General features: G+C 41.3%; 1 pseudogene; it reads left to right on the top strand.

The window, feature by feature from the left end:
• Positions 1 to 2,955: 2,955 nt before the first annotated feature.
• Positions 2,956 to 16,730, top strand: part of LOC129041463 (septin-14-like) — a 59,112-nt pseudogene continuing 45,337 nt past the window's right edge.

Below are 16,730 nucleotides of genomic sequence, written 5' to 3'. Positions count from 1 at the left end.
GAGGGTGGATCAGGAGCTCAAGACCAGCCTGGCTAACATGGTGAAACCCCGTCTTTACTGAAAATGCAAAAATTAGCTGGATGTGGTGGTGGGTGCCTGTAATCCCAGCTACTTGGGAGGCTGAGGTAGGAGAATTGCTTGAACCCAGGAGACAGAGGTTGCAATGAGCTGATATCATGCCACTGCACTCTAGTCTGGGCAACAGAGCAAGACTCCATCTCAAAAAAAAAAACAAAACAAAACAAGCAAAAAAAAACCCCCAAAAATTAGCTGGATGTGGTGGCAGGCACCTGTAATCCCAACTACTTGGGAGCCTGAGGCAGGAGAATCGCTTGGATCCAGGACATGGAGGTTGCAGTGAGCCAAGATTGCACCATTGCACTCCAATCTGGGCAACAAGAGTAAAATTCCATCTCAAAAAAAAAAAAAATTAAATTAATAAATACCAGGAAGCCACATGGAGGGGTGGAGAGGGAATACTAGCATCACATGGGCTTTGGGGCTAATTGAAGGTCTACCTTTTACAGTAATTGTGCAAGTTACTCAACCCTCTGAGATTGACTTTTCTATGTAAAGTAGCTGTTCCTGTGGATGTAGCTTAAGGGGAGTGGAAACAAAGGTCATCAGAGTTGATGTATGACTCAACTCAGAGTTGAGGATGAAAAGTGGGGATAGTAACAGCTGCCTGTACCCTGGTACAGATCATAAGATGTTTATTTATTTGTGGAGACAGGGTCTCGCTCTGTCTCCCAGGCTGGAGTGCAGTGGCACAATCATGGCTCACTGCAGCCTTGAACTCCTGGGCTCAAGCAATCCTCCCACTTCAACCTGCAGGGATTTACAGGCATGAGTTACTGTGCCTGGACAGATCCCATGAAGTTTAAATATGACCTAGCATCTGGAAGGTAGACTTGCTTAATGGAGGCCTCTTTTTTGCCTGGTGGGTCAGCGGGTCCTGTGTGTACAAATGATGTTTACTGGTCCACTCTTCCTCCAGGTTTTTAAAAATGAGCATTTTCTCTGTACTGACAATCATGAAATAAGGAAACTGAGGCTCAGAGAGGCAATAGAGCCTCCCAAAATCACATGGGTAATAAGTTTCAGAACCAGAATTCAAACCGCAAGTCTACCTCCTGGACTCAAGCTCTTAACCTCTGTGCTATGAGCTAATAACACATGGAGAATTTTGATTACTTTCCTTAGCATTTACCACCATGTAATACAATATGTATTATACTTATTTATCTTGGAATGTCAGTTCTGGGATTAGGTTACAAAAAGGACTGTGATCTCACTCTCTCTCATTTTCTTTTTCTGTCTCTTCCTCTTTCCCCTCCCTAGCCCTGGGGTAAGCCAGCTGCTTCTTATGAAGAGGTGCAAGTGGACAGGAACTGACGTCTCCAGCCAACAGCCAGAGAGCGCCTGAGGCCTGCCAGCAGCTGTGGAAGTGAGTTTGAAAGAGGATTCTGAAGGCTTGAGAGAGCTGCAGCCCTGGCTGACAGCTTGATTGTATCCTCGTGAGAGCCAGAGCCAGAGGACACAGCTAACCCTAACCAGATTCCTAGCCCATGGAAACTGAGAAAAAAAAAAGTTTATTGTTTATTAAGCTGCTGAATTTGGGGCGATTTTTACCCAACAATAGATAACGAATACAACGATATTGCTTATTACTCAAAATCAATATATAAAGCCCCTGAAAAATTGAAAGCTGCAACCAGGGAAACACTGAAAATCTCCAAGGACACTGTTTTTTCTTAAAGACAGTGAGAAAAGCACATACATCTGTTTTCCTTTTAGTTTTGGCCACCGGGAAGCTCAGAGCCAAATTTATGATGCAATCTTAATAATTGTGTAGGCCCCTATGGCCTGCTTATCTGTGTTCTTATTCCTGGCCTTTCATTTTACTCTGTCTTTTCATTTTCTTTGTCCTGATTGTATTAGCTAATCTTTATAGTTTCCTATATTATGTGAATTATAGCAAGCCACCTCAAATTCAGCTTACAGAAAAGCAAGGCATTCGTTTTTTTTTTTTGAGACTCTCACTCTATTGCCCTGGCTGGAGTGCAGTGTCACGATCTCAGCTCACTGCAACCTCTGCCTCCTGGGTTCCAGCAATTCTCATGCCTCAGCCTCTCGAGTAGCTGGAATTACAGGCGCCCACCACTACACCTGGCTAATTTGTTGTTGTTGTTGTATTTTTATTAGAGATAGGGTTTCACTATGTAGACCAGGCTCGTCTCAAACTCCTGACCTCAAGTGATTCACCTGCCTCGGCCTCCCAAAGTGTTGGGATTACAGGCATGAGCCACCGCGCCCGGCCCATAAATCATTTTTTTAAAACAGTTTTTTTTAATTTAAAACAGTTTTGCACATTAAAAAAAAAAAGTTTTGCACAGGTTGAACACAGAGTTCCTGGAGTTGGTAGTGGGAAGATGGGGTCATAGGAGTGTGTTTAAAGCTCCAAGCATTGGCCAGGGTTGATTTGAATTGGGTCAGAAATATCAAGTGATAACGACAAAAAAGGGAAAAAGGATGGCAATTGATTGCCATCCCCAGAGGGAGGGGCCGAGGCCTCACCCAGTCACCCACAATGGCATCCTTGCAATGCGTTCCTTGCACCGCTCCCCTAAGTCCCTCCCGCGCTGGCCCGCCCGGCCCCGCCCCTCCCCAGCCCCGCCCCTCCCCAGCCCCGCCCCTCTCTCCCCCGGGCCCCACGCCTGGCAGCCACAGTCTCTGCGGGCAGATGGGACCTCCCTGGCGGTTAAGCGCTCCGCCCACTCCCTCCGCATTGGCGCGCGCCTTCCTCGCCCCGCCCACCTCCTTTCGCGATGGTTGGGCCGCACGCCTGTCGGGGCGGGGCCCGGAGCAGGCGACCAAGCGATGGGTCGCGGCGGCGGCGGCGGTGGCTGTTGCCGCTGAAGATGTCCCGGGCCCAGACTGGCGGCGGCGGTGAGGTGGAGGCGGGTGTGGCAGGGTGGAGGCGGAGGGAGGCGGCAGCGGTGGAGCTGGAGAAGGAGTGGGACCCCGAGCACCGGGCCCTCTGCGACCTGGGACCCTGAGTGAAGTGCTCCGCTGCGCTTGCCTCCAGGTAGCCGTCGTGGGAGAGTGGGCCAGGAGCGGCTGAGCGGGATGAGGGCGGTGTCTGGGGCTGGGGAGCGCGCCGCTGGAGCTCGGGCCTGGAGGCGGCGGGGACCGGCCGCAAGGGGACTGATGGGGTCAGGGTCGGGGCCGGGCGGAGGGCGGCGACCGGGCGCTCCTGCCCGGGCCGACCCGAGCCCAGGTCGCCGGGAGGAGGTGGGGGTCCGCGAGGCCGCCGGGGAGGGATGAGGTGGCAGAGTGCAGCCTGGAGGCTGGGGCAGACGGGGAACGGTCGGGCGGGCTAGGCAGGAGCGCGAGGGGGCTGCGGAGGGTGGGTCCCGGCCAGCTTGATAGGTTTCCTGGTTCTCGGGAGGCGGGGTGTGGGACCCTGTGCGCCGCACCCGCGAGACCAGCGGCCGCCTCTTGTCCCCCCATCGCTGCAGCGGAGGCTTTGGGGCCACCCAGACCCAAGGAGGGTTGCGTTTCCCACTGTCTTCCTGGTGCTAGGACAGGTAGGTGTTTCCGTGGTCAGGCCTCTTTGTACTCCAGGGCTGGTGAGAATTTGCAGACTTACTGGGACGGTGACATTTGTGGGCAAACACGAATTTGACCCTACTCTGGAAGAAGATAGTGGCACTTAACAGATCTGATTTCTTGGATTCCCCCTCTTATATTTCAGCGTGCCGGGGGGGGAAATGGTCTGAGTTCGAGTCTAGTTTAAGCTTCATTGGAGTAAAGGACAAGTATGTTACGTATATGGCGGTGTTTTAGGCATTGGGATGACTTTTAAACATTGTTGCTTATTAGTATAATAGGATACCCACAACAGATGAAAAACACATGCTTTGCGAAACTAGAGCGATTGGTTTGTGTTACTGGTCATTTTAGTTTTTATTTTTTAGTGTTGTAATTGGTTTGTCTGTTACTTTTTATTTTAATGCACTAAATTTTCCTAGACAAGTTACTTTGAAAAAGGGAGGAATTTACATTTTAAAAGTGGCTGCTGTTTTTTTTTTCATTGGGGGATTAAAAACATAACAAAGTCGAAGGAATGATTTCAAAATTGGTAAGTTTTGATTTTAATAGAAACTTTGTCTGTTATTTAGATGTTTGTTAACAGTAGTCACATTTGAGCGATTTCTTCCCCTCCTGCTGATTGGTAAATTGGTATATATCAGAAATGTATAGCTCACCAGTTTATTTCGACTCACATGTTGTTGATTACATGAACAAGGTAGCACTGGAGTTTGTCTTGTTATTGGTTACAAACTTTAGGCAGCTGATCTTTGCACTTAACCTTTTTCATGGACCAGATACTCTATCTCATTTGCTCTTAAGCCAAAATCCTGTAGCTTTTTACAGGGGAAATAATTATCATAGGGCCAAGTGAAACATTTTAAAAATGCATTTGAGATGTAGTTATCAGTTTACAGAGGAAAATACATAGATGTGACAAAAAGCTCACATTTGTTGTTGGCTACTCAGGACAAAGTTAATAGGCTGATTAGACTCTCAGATACCCTCTGAGAACCATTGATTGTCTTCTGTACAAATATTTTTGTTATTTCCACTTTCAGAAAGGACTTTTAAACTTACAAGTACTTTCCACCCAAAGTTAGCTGGATGAATAAATATATAAGGAAAACATGTAGCAGCACATTTCAAGTGTTTAAGAAACAAGAACTAAAAATAACTTTTGATCCTAGTTTAATATGGAATTTAAGCAGAATTATTACCAATTTTAGATTTGTTTTGAAACAAGTAGTCTATAATAAATAGAACTTTTAACATTGGGGCATGGAAAGAGTACTTTATTGTATGCTTAAGTTGTTTTGTTTTTTGAGATAGAGTCTTGCTCTTGTCGCCCAGGCTGGAGTGCAATGGCACAATCTTGGCTCATTGGAACCTCCGCCTCCAGGGTTCAAGCCATCTCCAAAAAATAAAATAAAATAGAACCTAGAAGCATTTACTGCTCCTTGCTTTGTCTGAGATTCAGAGGTTAAGTGACTTGCCCAAGATAACATAGGTAGTAGCAAATTGAGACTTGACACCTGGCTTCCAGAGTACTTAGAGTGTTAAAAAATAATAAATAAATAAAATAAAAAATAAAAACATCAGACATGTAAAATACAAGCTGAAGTAATTCAGCTGAATTACATTTTAATAATATCAATAAATGCAATATAAAGAATTATAAAAACTGGATTTTTAGAGTCATATACATAGTTATTTTGCAATTGTAACTGAATTAAAAGTGATGAAATAATGTGATAGATGAGCTTACATCTTGTTAATTTATCTAGGCTGGATTGAAGACAGTACTAGTTTTTTTTTTTTGACGGAGGGTCTTGCTCTGTTGCCCAGGCTGGAATGCAGTGGTGCAATCTTGGCTCACTGCAACCTCCACCTCCTGGGTTCAAGCAATTCTTCCTCAGCCTCCCAAGTAGCTGGGATTACAGGTGCACACCACCACACCTGGCTAATTTTTGTGCTTTTAATAGAGATGGAGTTTCGCTGTGTTGACCAGGCTGGTCTCAAACTCCTAGCCTCAAGTGATCCACCCAAGTTGGCCTCCCAAAGTGCTGGGATTACAGGCATGAGCCACCTTGCCCGGGCACAGCACCACTTTCAAGTGACAATATAAAGCTACACTTTGCTGTGTTTTGATTTAATAATACTCTTAAGTAGAGAAACCATTGTTACTGAGATGTCTTGATGGGAATGAAGGAAGAGATCTTAAAAACAATTTCATCAAGTTCAGGATATGCACTTCCAATTTTATCCAAAATAAAGCAAGTCTCTTTTATCCTTTATCTTTCAGCATTAGCCAATTCTAACAGTTTATGCCATGAAGAGTTAAATTATCTTTAGGTGAAAGAAATAGATTTGGTTCTATTACATTTCCTGTGTGTGGATCTCATTGGTTGGAAAATTAAATTTCAAAATGTTCTGTTACATTTATAAGGCATTTGGTGAATCTGTTGAAATTGTTCTGTGAAGCTTCTAACTTTCATTGTTGCCTTTTAATCTTACCTGTTGTTAAAAAGCATGTTGCTTTCCTTCCTCATAAGGAAGTATTAAGATAATTAAAAGTACTGAAGATATTAGACAAGTTGGCTAACCAGTTCACATCTTTTAAAAGTTGGAAACAAACTTGTTTCTTACCTTGCAGAAGCACTGAGTCTGTTCTTTAATTCAAATTTCTACTCAGTACCATTGTTTTAATATGAATATTGTTTTAACATTAATTCACTAACAGTATCCTTTTTTATTAGCACATGAGAATAATTGTTTATGTGTATTTGCATTCTCATGATTTTTATTATGACACTACACACATACTGTTTAGTTCAACTGACATTTTTTGTACCAAGATCTTGTCAATGAAAGAAGCAGTGTGTGATTTTCTTTCTAGTGCAAGCTGCTTAATCTGGGGAACTGTTCCAGAATGTATCCTTGTCATTGCAGCTCTTCTGTCAGAACATTCTTGTATACAAAATTCCAAACCAGTTTTGTTGCCAACATAATTCTCTTTGTTTTACTTAATTCAGAACTAGTTCTGTTTGGTGGATGTAAAACTGAGAACAAGAATTCTTCCTTCACATCACCATCATTTTTGGAGAGCACATTAGCAATATCTGCACACTTGTCAAGGTACAGTGAAAAGCACTTTGCAAGTTGTGTTTTGTAAATTGGTCTCCTGTATCATTAGTTTCCAAAGGTAGCAGGCTGTGCTTTCATTGGAAGGTGCAGATATATCCTTTGATGTAAGTAATATTCACTTGTTTCTTGACAATTGTATTTAGCATTTTTATTTTAGCAATCCAAAGTGCTGGGACAGGAAGACTCTAAAACATTTATAGATAAAATACTGATCATCTGCTCCTGTTAGCCTTTCAAATTTAATAGTCTTTCAAAGAATTCTGTCTGTATATTTTCTTATGTCTGTATATTTTCTTTATAAATGCCTCTTAAATTTTGATGATTTTGTTGCTCCATTAACCAGTATATCTCTGCAGTTAACACACTGTGACATTACACTTCACCATTAATTATGGCTACAACCCTGAACTCAGTATATGAGGGCTCAGCCCCACTCCTCAGTGAAAGTGGTGTGGCATCTTGGTTTTCATCTCTTTGGATTAACTTCCTTCGCTGTCCTATGGTTTACTGTATTCAGAGACGTGTCTTTTCCACTGAAAAGATGCTGCACAATCAACTGAAGCTTGTTTATCCGTATGTAAATTTGGTTAAAAAGAATGTAAACTTCAGTGCTCTAGTTTAACTCATGTTAAATTACAAATATAAAAACAGGCTTAAGATGAAAATGTTCGCAAAATTAGTTATAAAAATGAATAAACCTGTGCATTTTCTCAGATTTTTGTATACATTTAGGTAGTTGGTAAAATAGCCATAGCATTTCCCATGTAACTTGATTCTGCCATACCTGCCTAGTACATATCATGCCATATGCACCTCCCCACATGAGCTTGACAGCACCTAGATCAGTTATTACTCTCTGTTCAGCAAGACAAATCACTGGTCATGCACTTGTATGTCATGGCATTGTTGAATGTGTATAAAAGTTTTGTTGTTGTTTTGTTTTTTTTTTAATAGAGACAGCATCTTGCTATTTTGCCCAGGCTAGTCTCGAACTCCTGGGCTCAAGCAGTCCTCCTACCTCAGTGTCCCAAAGTGCTTGGATCACAGGCATGAGCCATTATGCCTGGCCTCCACAAGTTTCTAAATGCTCACGCTCAGTTTCTGAACTGACCATGTTGGTCAGGCTGGTCTCAAACTCCTGACCTCAAGTGATCCACCCACCTCAGCCTCCCAAAGTGCTGGGATTTCAGGCATGAGCCAACATGGCCAGCTGTGCTTTCTGCTTTTATCTTAATTTTATGATTTTTGTTTTTCTCCTGGGATTTTTGCCTTTTGACTCATTGTATATCCACACTTTCCTTTATGTCTCTGCACATTTATAATAATGGTTTTAAAATCTCTGTTAGTAGATCAGACTCAGCGACTCACACCTGTAATCCCAACCCTTTGGAGGCCAAGATAGGAGGATCGTTTGAGCTCAGGAGTTCAATCAGACTCAGCGGCTCACACCTGTAATCCCAGCCCTTTGGAGGCCAAGGCAGGAGGATCGTTTGAGCTCAGGAGTTCAAGACCAGCCCAAGCAATGTGGTTTGTGACCCCATCTTTACCAAAAATACAAAAATTATCCAAATGCAGTGTATCATGGTGAAACCCCTTCTCTACAAAAAATACAAAAATTGGCAGGGCATGGTGGCACGCACCTATAGTCCCAGCTACTCGAGAGGCTGAGGCTGGAGAATTGCTTGAGCCCACGTGATGGAGGTTGCAGTGAGTCAAGATCTCAGCTCACTGCAACCTCTGCCTCCCAGGCTCGTTAGCATGTTCTTGTTTTATAAAAGTACAAAATAAATGTAGACAACGTCTAACAAGCTGATTGTTGATGCTTCTACCTTAACATCTTTCCTACTGTTTTATAATTCCTTTATTCTCACATATACTAAAACATTATTTAAAGCATGTTAATTTAGATAAAAAGGCATTTTGTATTCCTCATAAAATAGTGTTAAGAACTGTGAAGCATGCTGAGCTGTCATTGCAAAGTGGTATTTAATGTGTTTATAGGTGTGGAGGGGGTTATATAATTCTCATTTTTAAAATAGAAGTGCTTAGAAATAAAAAAAGAATTACCTTTTAACCTTTTAAAAATGATCAGTTGGTAACTTTGTATATAATATTGATGGATTTCTAATTTTCTAGAATGGTGTTATTAGTAGTAGATTTCTTCAATATAACACAAGCCCTCAGAGGGTATATAACAAATTGGAAGTAAAAATCATTTGATTTTTTAAAAATTTCAAATTGATTTTTGTTTCTCACATATGTAGAGGATCTCCAGCTTACAATCATTGAACTTAAATTGTTGACTCTGTGATAGTGCTGTTTTTTACTTTATTCAATAAATTACATGAGATATTCAATACTTTATTATAACATAAGCTTTGTGTTACTTGATTTTGCCCAAATATAGGCTAATGTAAGTGTTCTGAGCATGTTTAAGGCAGGCAAGGCTGAGCTATAATGTTCAGTTTTGTTAGGTATATTAGATGCATTTTTGACTTACAATATGTTCAATTTATGATGGGTTTGTTGGGACATAGCCTCATCATAAGTTGAGAATCATCTGGATTAACATGTGTGGGATTTTTTCAATAAATTAACACACTGCAGCAGAATGAAAGGATGTTAAAATTTTTCTCTTTTTTCTTATAGAATAAATAATTTATTGTGTTAGAGTAATACGTTAGAGTTTCTTGTAGTATTTCCTTAATTCCCTTATTTATTTATTGAGATGGAGCACTCTTTCACCCAGGCTGGAGTACAGTGGTGTGATCTTGCCTCACTGCAACCTCCGCCTCCCAGATTTAAGTGATTCTCCTGCCTCAGCCTTCTGAGTAGCTGGGATTACAAGTGTGCACCACCATGCCCGGCTAATTTTGTATTTTTAATAGAGATGGGTTTCAACAGTGTTGGCCAGGCTGGTCTTGAACTCCTGATCTCGTGATCTGCCTGCCTCAGCCTCCCAAAGTGCTGAGATTACAGGCGTGAGCCACCGTGTTTGTCCCCTATTTCTTTTAAAATTTAGAAACAGAGCATCTTTGAGTGTGCTGAGAGATAGATTCACTTTATTTATAAAAATAATAGGCAAATCTATGTGTTTGAACACACACTTTTATTTTCACAAATTTACTTAATATATTTGCATCTTGTCTCAGGTATGATAAATGATAATCTATTCTAATTTCTTTGATGTACTATAATCATTTTCCTTTCAAATGACTTTATTTTCTATTCTAACACAAAACTCTAAATTTGTGTTTTATTTAAGCCAAAAGAAAATAATATTTGTTGTTTAAATACGATTGGTCATTTTGGTTTTGAATATTTGCCCAATCGGTTGATGAACAGATCTATCCGACAAGGATTCACTTTTAATATCCTCTGTGTGGGTAAGTGTCAAACACCTCATCTGAACTACTACTTCATTTTTCCCAATGTTCATTTCAACTTATCTTAAGCAGTGTAACATTGATGCTATTAATTCAAATATATCTTCATGTTTACAGTGATTCTCATCTTAGCCATATTATGTAATCCTTTTATTTTTTGAGATAGGTTCTCACTCTGTTGCCCAGGCTGAAGTGCAGTGGTGTGGTCATCTCACTGTAACCTCAGCTGCCTGGGCTCAAGCAACCCACCTACCTCAGCTTCCCAAAATGCTGGGATTACAGGCATGAGACACCATACTCGACCTGTAATGATTGTTAAAAATTGAAACATTCCTATCCTCTTAAAAGTCTGATGTAGCTTAGTGTGTACTTTCTTTCTGTATTATGTTAATGACTGAATCAGGGCTAGCATGTATACTTTCAAGGCCATCCCCATCTTTGAAGTATTTGAGACCCTTTATTTATTTTTACAATTAATATTATTCTTAATTGAAAAATCATGCTTATTTACATGTATGGATACAATGTGAGGTTTTGATAAATGTTTACATTGTGGAATGATTCAATCAAGTGAAATAACATATCTATTACCTGGCTTGCCTATCATTTTTTTATGATGAGACATTTGAAATTAACTCTCTTGATTATTTTGAAGTATAGAATACACTGACTGTAGTCGCTCTGCTGTGCAATAGATCTCAAAACTTATTTCTCCTCTCTGTTTGAAACTGTTAGTTTGCTAAGGATGGTGGCCTCTACCTCCATCCATGTTCCTGCAAAGGACATGAACTCATTCTTTTTCATGGCTGTGTAGTATTCCATAGTGTATATGTACCACATTTTCTTTATCCGGTCTACCATTGATGAGCATTTAGGTTGATTTCATATCTTTGCTATTGTGAATAGTGCTGCAGTGAGCTCTGTTGGTTTCCTAAGGATGACGGCCTCCAGCTCCATCCATGTTCCTGCAAAGGACATGATCTCTTTCTTTTTTATGGCTGAGAACATGTGCCATGTTCTCACATAAGTGGGAGCTAAATGATGATAACACATGGACACAAAAAGGGGAATAACAGACACTGGTGTCTACTTGAGGGTGGAGGTTTGGAGGAGGGAGAGGATCAGATAAAATAACTATTGAGTACCATGCTTAGTACCTAGGTGATGAAATAGTCTGTACAACAAACCCTCATGACATGAGTTTATATAACAAACCTGCACGTGTACCCCCAAACCTAAAATAAAAGTTAAAAAAAAAAACACTTTGTACTCTTTGACCAACAACTCCACCTTTCCTTTCTCCCTGCTTCCCCAGCCTCTGGTAGCCAAAATTCTACTCTCTACTTCTATGAGTTAAACTTTCTAAGATTTTAAAAACCACCATAAGAATTCAAAGTGTTGCTCCTTCTCAGCCCCTTTATGCCCCTATGACAATGAGTCTACATCTATTATGGGGAAATTAGAATTGGAAAATCAACACTGATTGGCACATTGTTTAATACTAACTTGAAAGATAACAAATCCTCACATTTTTACTCAAATGTTGGACTTTAAATTCAGACATATGAACTTCAGGAAAGCAATGTTCAGTTGAAATTGACTGTTGTGGAGACAGTGGGATATGGTGATCAAATAAACAAAGAAGCCAGGTTAGTGTTTTCTTATTTAAATTCAAAAAGCTTTTCTTCTTTCAAGGAACTTTCCTTCCTTTGACATAGACTAATTTGTATAAGTAATACCCTTTCTTCCAGATTTTATTATTTTCCTAAGTAATGTTCTTTTCTTGTAGGATTAATACTTTTGTATTTAATTGATTTTTTACAAGATTTTTAGATTTTTAAACAGTTATAGCAAAAGGTTTTAAATATAGCTTCTATTAGTTTTAGCTTATTTCCTTATTTCTTTTCTTTTTTTTTTTTTTTTTGAGATGAAGTCTCGCTCTTGTCCCCCAGGCTGGAGTGCAATGGCATGATCTCAGCTCACTGCAACCTCGCCTCCCGGGTTCAAGTGATTCTCCTGCCTCAGCCTCCTGAGTAGCTGGGATTACAGGCACCTGCCACCACACCCAGCTAATTTTTGTATTTTTAGTAGAGACAGGATTTCACTATGTTGGTTAGGCTGGTCTCGAACTCCTGACCCCAGGTGATCCACCCACCTTGGCCTCCCAAAATGCTGGGATTACAGGCATGAGCCACTGGGCCTGGCTTCCTTATTTCTTTATTTAACTTTATTTGTACAAATTTTCCATAGAGGTTGTACTAATTTACATTCCCACCAACAGTGTCTAAAGGTTCCCATTTCTCTGTATCCTTGCCAAATTATGTTATTTATTTATTTTTATTATTTTTTGAGATAATGTTTCACTCTTTCACCCAGGCTGGAGTGCAGTGGCACAATCTCGGCTCACTGCACCTTCGACCTCCCAGGCTCAACTGATCCTTCTGCCTCAGCCTCTTGAGTAACTGGAACTATAGGCACATGCCATCATGCCTGGCTAATTTTTAAAATTGTTTGTATAGATGGGGTCTTGCTGTGTTGCCCAGACTGGTGTCAAACTCCTGGCCTCAAGTGATCTTACCACATTAGCCTTCCAAAGTGCTGGGATTACAGACATGAGACACTGTACCTGGCCTGTTATTTTTTATGTTTTTAACAATAGCCATTCTGATTGAGGTAAGATGATATCTCACTGTGGTTTTACTTTGTATTTTGGTGTTCTGAAAAATGTCTATTCATGTCCTTTGCCCAATTTTTAATGCAATTATTTGTTCTTGTTGCTGTTATTGTTTAGTTGCTTGCGTTCTTTGTATATTCTGGATACTAGTCCTCTGTGGCATGCACCCAGCTTTCCTCTATGTTTACATTTTGCATAACCGTAGAGCAAAGCATGAGCCTTATTATTCATTTGGAATTAATATCTTTGTATGGACATGTTATCAAGTTTTTCTTTATCACTATAGAAAACTGCTTAGCATACATGTTAACTGTTAAGTGATCAAAAAAGCAGGCTTCAGATTTTATTAAACTGCTATGCTAAATGTATAAATTATTTTTTTAGCTACCAACCAATAATTGACTACATAGATGCCCAATTTATGGCCTGTCTTCAAGAATAACTGAAGATTAAGCATTCCTTGAGTACCATGATTCTCGTGTCCACATGTGTCTTTACTTCATTTCACCTACAGGACATTCCCTGAAGTCTCTTGATCTATTAATAATGAAGAACCTTGGCAGTAAAGCATGCTTGGTAAATCCACCAAGTTTTCCTTTTTTTTTTTTTTTTTTTTATATTTGAGGCACGGTCTTGCTCTGTCACCCAGGCTGGAGTGCAGTGGTGCCATCATAGCTCACTGCATCCTCCATCTCTGGGCTCAAGCAGTCTTCCCACCTCAGCCATCCAAGTAACTGGGACTGCAGGAGCTTGCTACCAAGCTCAGCTATTTTTTATATTTTTTATAGAGATGGAGTTTCACTATGTTGCCCAGGATGAACTCGAACTTCTGGGCTCAAGTGATCTACCCACCTTGCCCTCCCAGAGTGTTGGGATTACAGGTGTGAGCCATTGTTCCTGGTCCCAACCTTTCACGATGTAATATTAATTTTGAGATAATAACACATCTTGAAGGCACATGCATGCAAGTGTAGTTACCTAGCCTTAGGTGATTTCATCATTATGCAAACATCATAGAGTGTACCTACACATACCTAGATGATATAGCCCACTACACACCTAGACTATACCTAGACTATAGTCTTTTATGATATGGCTTATTGCTCCTGGGCTACAAACCTGGACAGCATGGTACTGTATGGAATACTGTAGAATTATAACACAATGGCAAGCATCTGTTTATCTATTTTTATTTTATTTTATTTTGAGATGGAGTCTTACTGTCTCCCAGGCTGGAGTCCAGTGGCGTGATCTCAGCTCACTGCCACCTCCGCCTCCTAGGTTCAAGTGATTCTCCCACCTCAGTCTCCTGAGTAGCTGGGACTACAGGCCTGTGCCACCAGGCCCAGCTAATTTTTGTATGTTTAATAGAGACAGAGTTTTGCCACGTTGGCCTGGCTGGTCTCGAAGTCCTGACCTCAAGTGGTCTGCCTGCCTCGACCTCCCAAAGCATGAACCACCGCACCCGGTTGTATCTCTGTATGTAAACAAATAAAGGTACAGTATTAGACAGAAATAATAGGCAATGGGCCATTTGTAAGGGGGAAGGGTGGGAGGAGGTTGATATTTGAAAAATTACCTATTGGGTACAATTCTCATTAGTTGAGTGATGAGCACACTAGAAGCCAAAACCTCACTAATATGCAATGTATCTAAGTAACAAACCTGCACATATATCCCCTGAATCCAGAAATTAAATAAATAGATGTATAAATAGCCAGGCATAGAAGCTCACACCTGTAATCCTGGCACTTTGGGAGGCCAAAGTGGGCAGATCACCCGAGGTCAGGAGTCTGAGACCACCCTGGCCAACATGATGAAATCCCGCCTCTACTAAAAATACAAATATTAGCCAGGCGTGGTGGTGTGTGTCTGTAATCCGAGCTACTCAGGAGGCTGAGGCAGGAGAATTGCTTGAACCTGGGAGGCGGAGGTCGCAGTGAGCCAAGATCACACCACTGCACTCCAGCCTGGGTGACAGAGAAAGACTCAGTCTCTAAATAAATAAATACATGTATAAATAAATAAATGATAACAACAACAAAAAGCAAAGGTACAGTATTACAATATTATGGGACTACCATCATATATGTGACCCAGCATTTATTGAAATGGCATTATGCATGTGCATGACTGTACCTGTTATTTTGTATTATATGTGTATATCCTAATTATTTTTTTCTGTTAATTGTTAAGGCATTTGCATTAGTGTATTAGGGCTGGGATAGCAAAATGCCATACACTGGGTAGTTTAAACAATGAAAAATATTTTCCCACAGTCTTGGAGGCTAGAAGTCCAAGATCAAGGTATCAGAAGATGTGCTTTCTTGGAAAATCTCTGTCCTTGTCTGGCAGATGACAACCTTATCTCTGTTTTCTCACATGGTGTTTTCCCTGGTGTCTCCTGGGTATCCACATTTTATCTTTTTTTTTTTCAAGACCGAGTTTCACTTTTTTTGCCCAGGCTGGAGTGCAGTTCTGAAATCTCAGCTCACTGCAACCTCTGCCTCCTGGGTTTAAGCAGTTCTCCTGTCTCAGCCTCCTGAATAGCTGGGATTACAGGCATGCACCACCATGCCTGACTAATTTTTTGTGTTTTTAGTAGAGACGGGGTTTTACCATGTTGGCCAGGCTGGTCTCGAACTCCTGACCTCAGTTGATCCGCCCGCCTGAGCCTTCCAAAGTGCTGGGATTACAGGCATGAGCCACTGCACCCAGCCCTACATTTTATCTTCTTATAAGGGCACCAGTCAGTTTGGATTGGACCCCACTATAACTGTCTCAGTTTTTTTTTTATGCTGAGGCTGGAGTGCTATGGCATGATCTTGACTCACTGCCACTTCTGCCTCTCAGATTCAAGTGATTCTCCTGGCTCAGCCTCCTGAGTAGCTGGGATTACAGGCATGTACCACCACACCTGGCTAATTTTTGTAGTTTTAGTAGAGACGAGATTCCACCATGTTGGCCAGGTTGGTCTCAAACTCTTAACCTGTGGTGATCCACCCACCTCAGCCTCCCAAAGTGTTGGGATTACAGGCATGAGCCACTGTGCCCAGCTCAGTCTCACTCTTTTATCACCTCTTTAAAGGCTTTATCTCCATTAAAATGACATTCTGATGTACTGGGGGTTAGGGCTTCAACATACAAAGTTTTTGGTTGTTGGGGGAGACAATTCACATTTGATAGATTTCTATCTTGACTTACCTTCCCGATCATGGCCATTTGCCTACAGAGTAGCACCCTTGGGGGTAAGTTCCAAGATCCCCAGTGGATGCCTGAAAGCATGCATGGTACAGAGCCCTATATATACTATATACTATATATATGTATGTCCCACACTCAGCTAATTTTTTATTTGTAGTAGAGACAGGGTTTCTCCATGTTGTTCATGCTGATCTCGAGCTCCTGAACTCAGGTGACCTGCCCACTTCAGCCTCCCAAAGTGCTGGGATTACAGGCGTGAGCCACCACACCCAGCTGGGATACGCACTCTTAATTTCATGTTCACTTGTTATTATCAAGCCATTTTCCAGAATATAAAATCTCTAATATTCACAAAACCATTATATAAAGGGATAGGCAAGAGTATATGGCTACTGTCTTTTTCTTTTCTCTTTCTTTGAGACAAGATTTCACTCTGTTGCCCAGGCAGGAGTTGCAGTGACATGAACCAGGCTCACAGCAGCCTTGATCTTCCAGGCTCAAGGAATTCTCCCACCTCAGCCTCAAGTAGCTGGGACCGCAGGCGTGTACCTGCATGCCTGGCTAATTTTTAATTTTTTGTAGAGAGAGGGTTATTGCTGTATTGTCCAGATGGGTCTGGAACTCCTGGGCTCAAGCAATCTGCTGGTCTCAGCCTCCTAAAGTGCTGGGATTGCAGGTGTGAGCCACCATGCCTTGCTTGTCTTCTTTCTCAAGTTGGTCAGTTC

Source organism: Pongo pygmaeus, chromosome 6 (assembly GCF_028885625.2).
Source record: "Pongo pygmaeus isolate AG05252 chromosome 6, NHGRI_mPonPyg2-v2.0_pri, whole genome shotgun sequence".
NCBI classification, from domain to species: Eukaryota; Metazoa; Chordata; class Mammalia; order Primates; family Hominidae; genus Pongo; species Pongo pygmaeus.
Note: the sequence above shows the minus strand (reverse complement) of the source record. Positions and strands in the feature narration are given on the sequence as shown.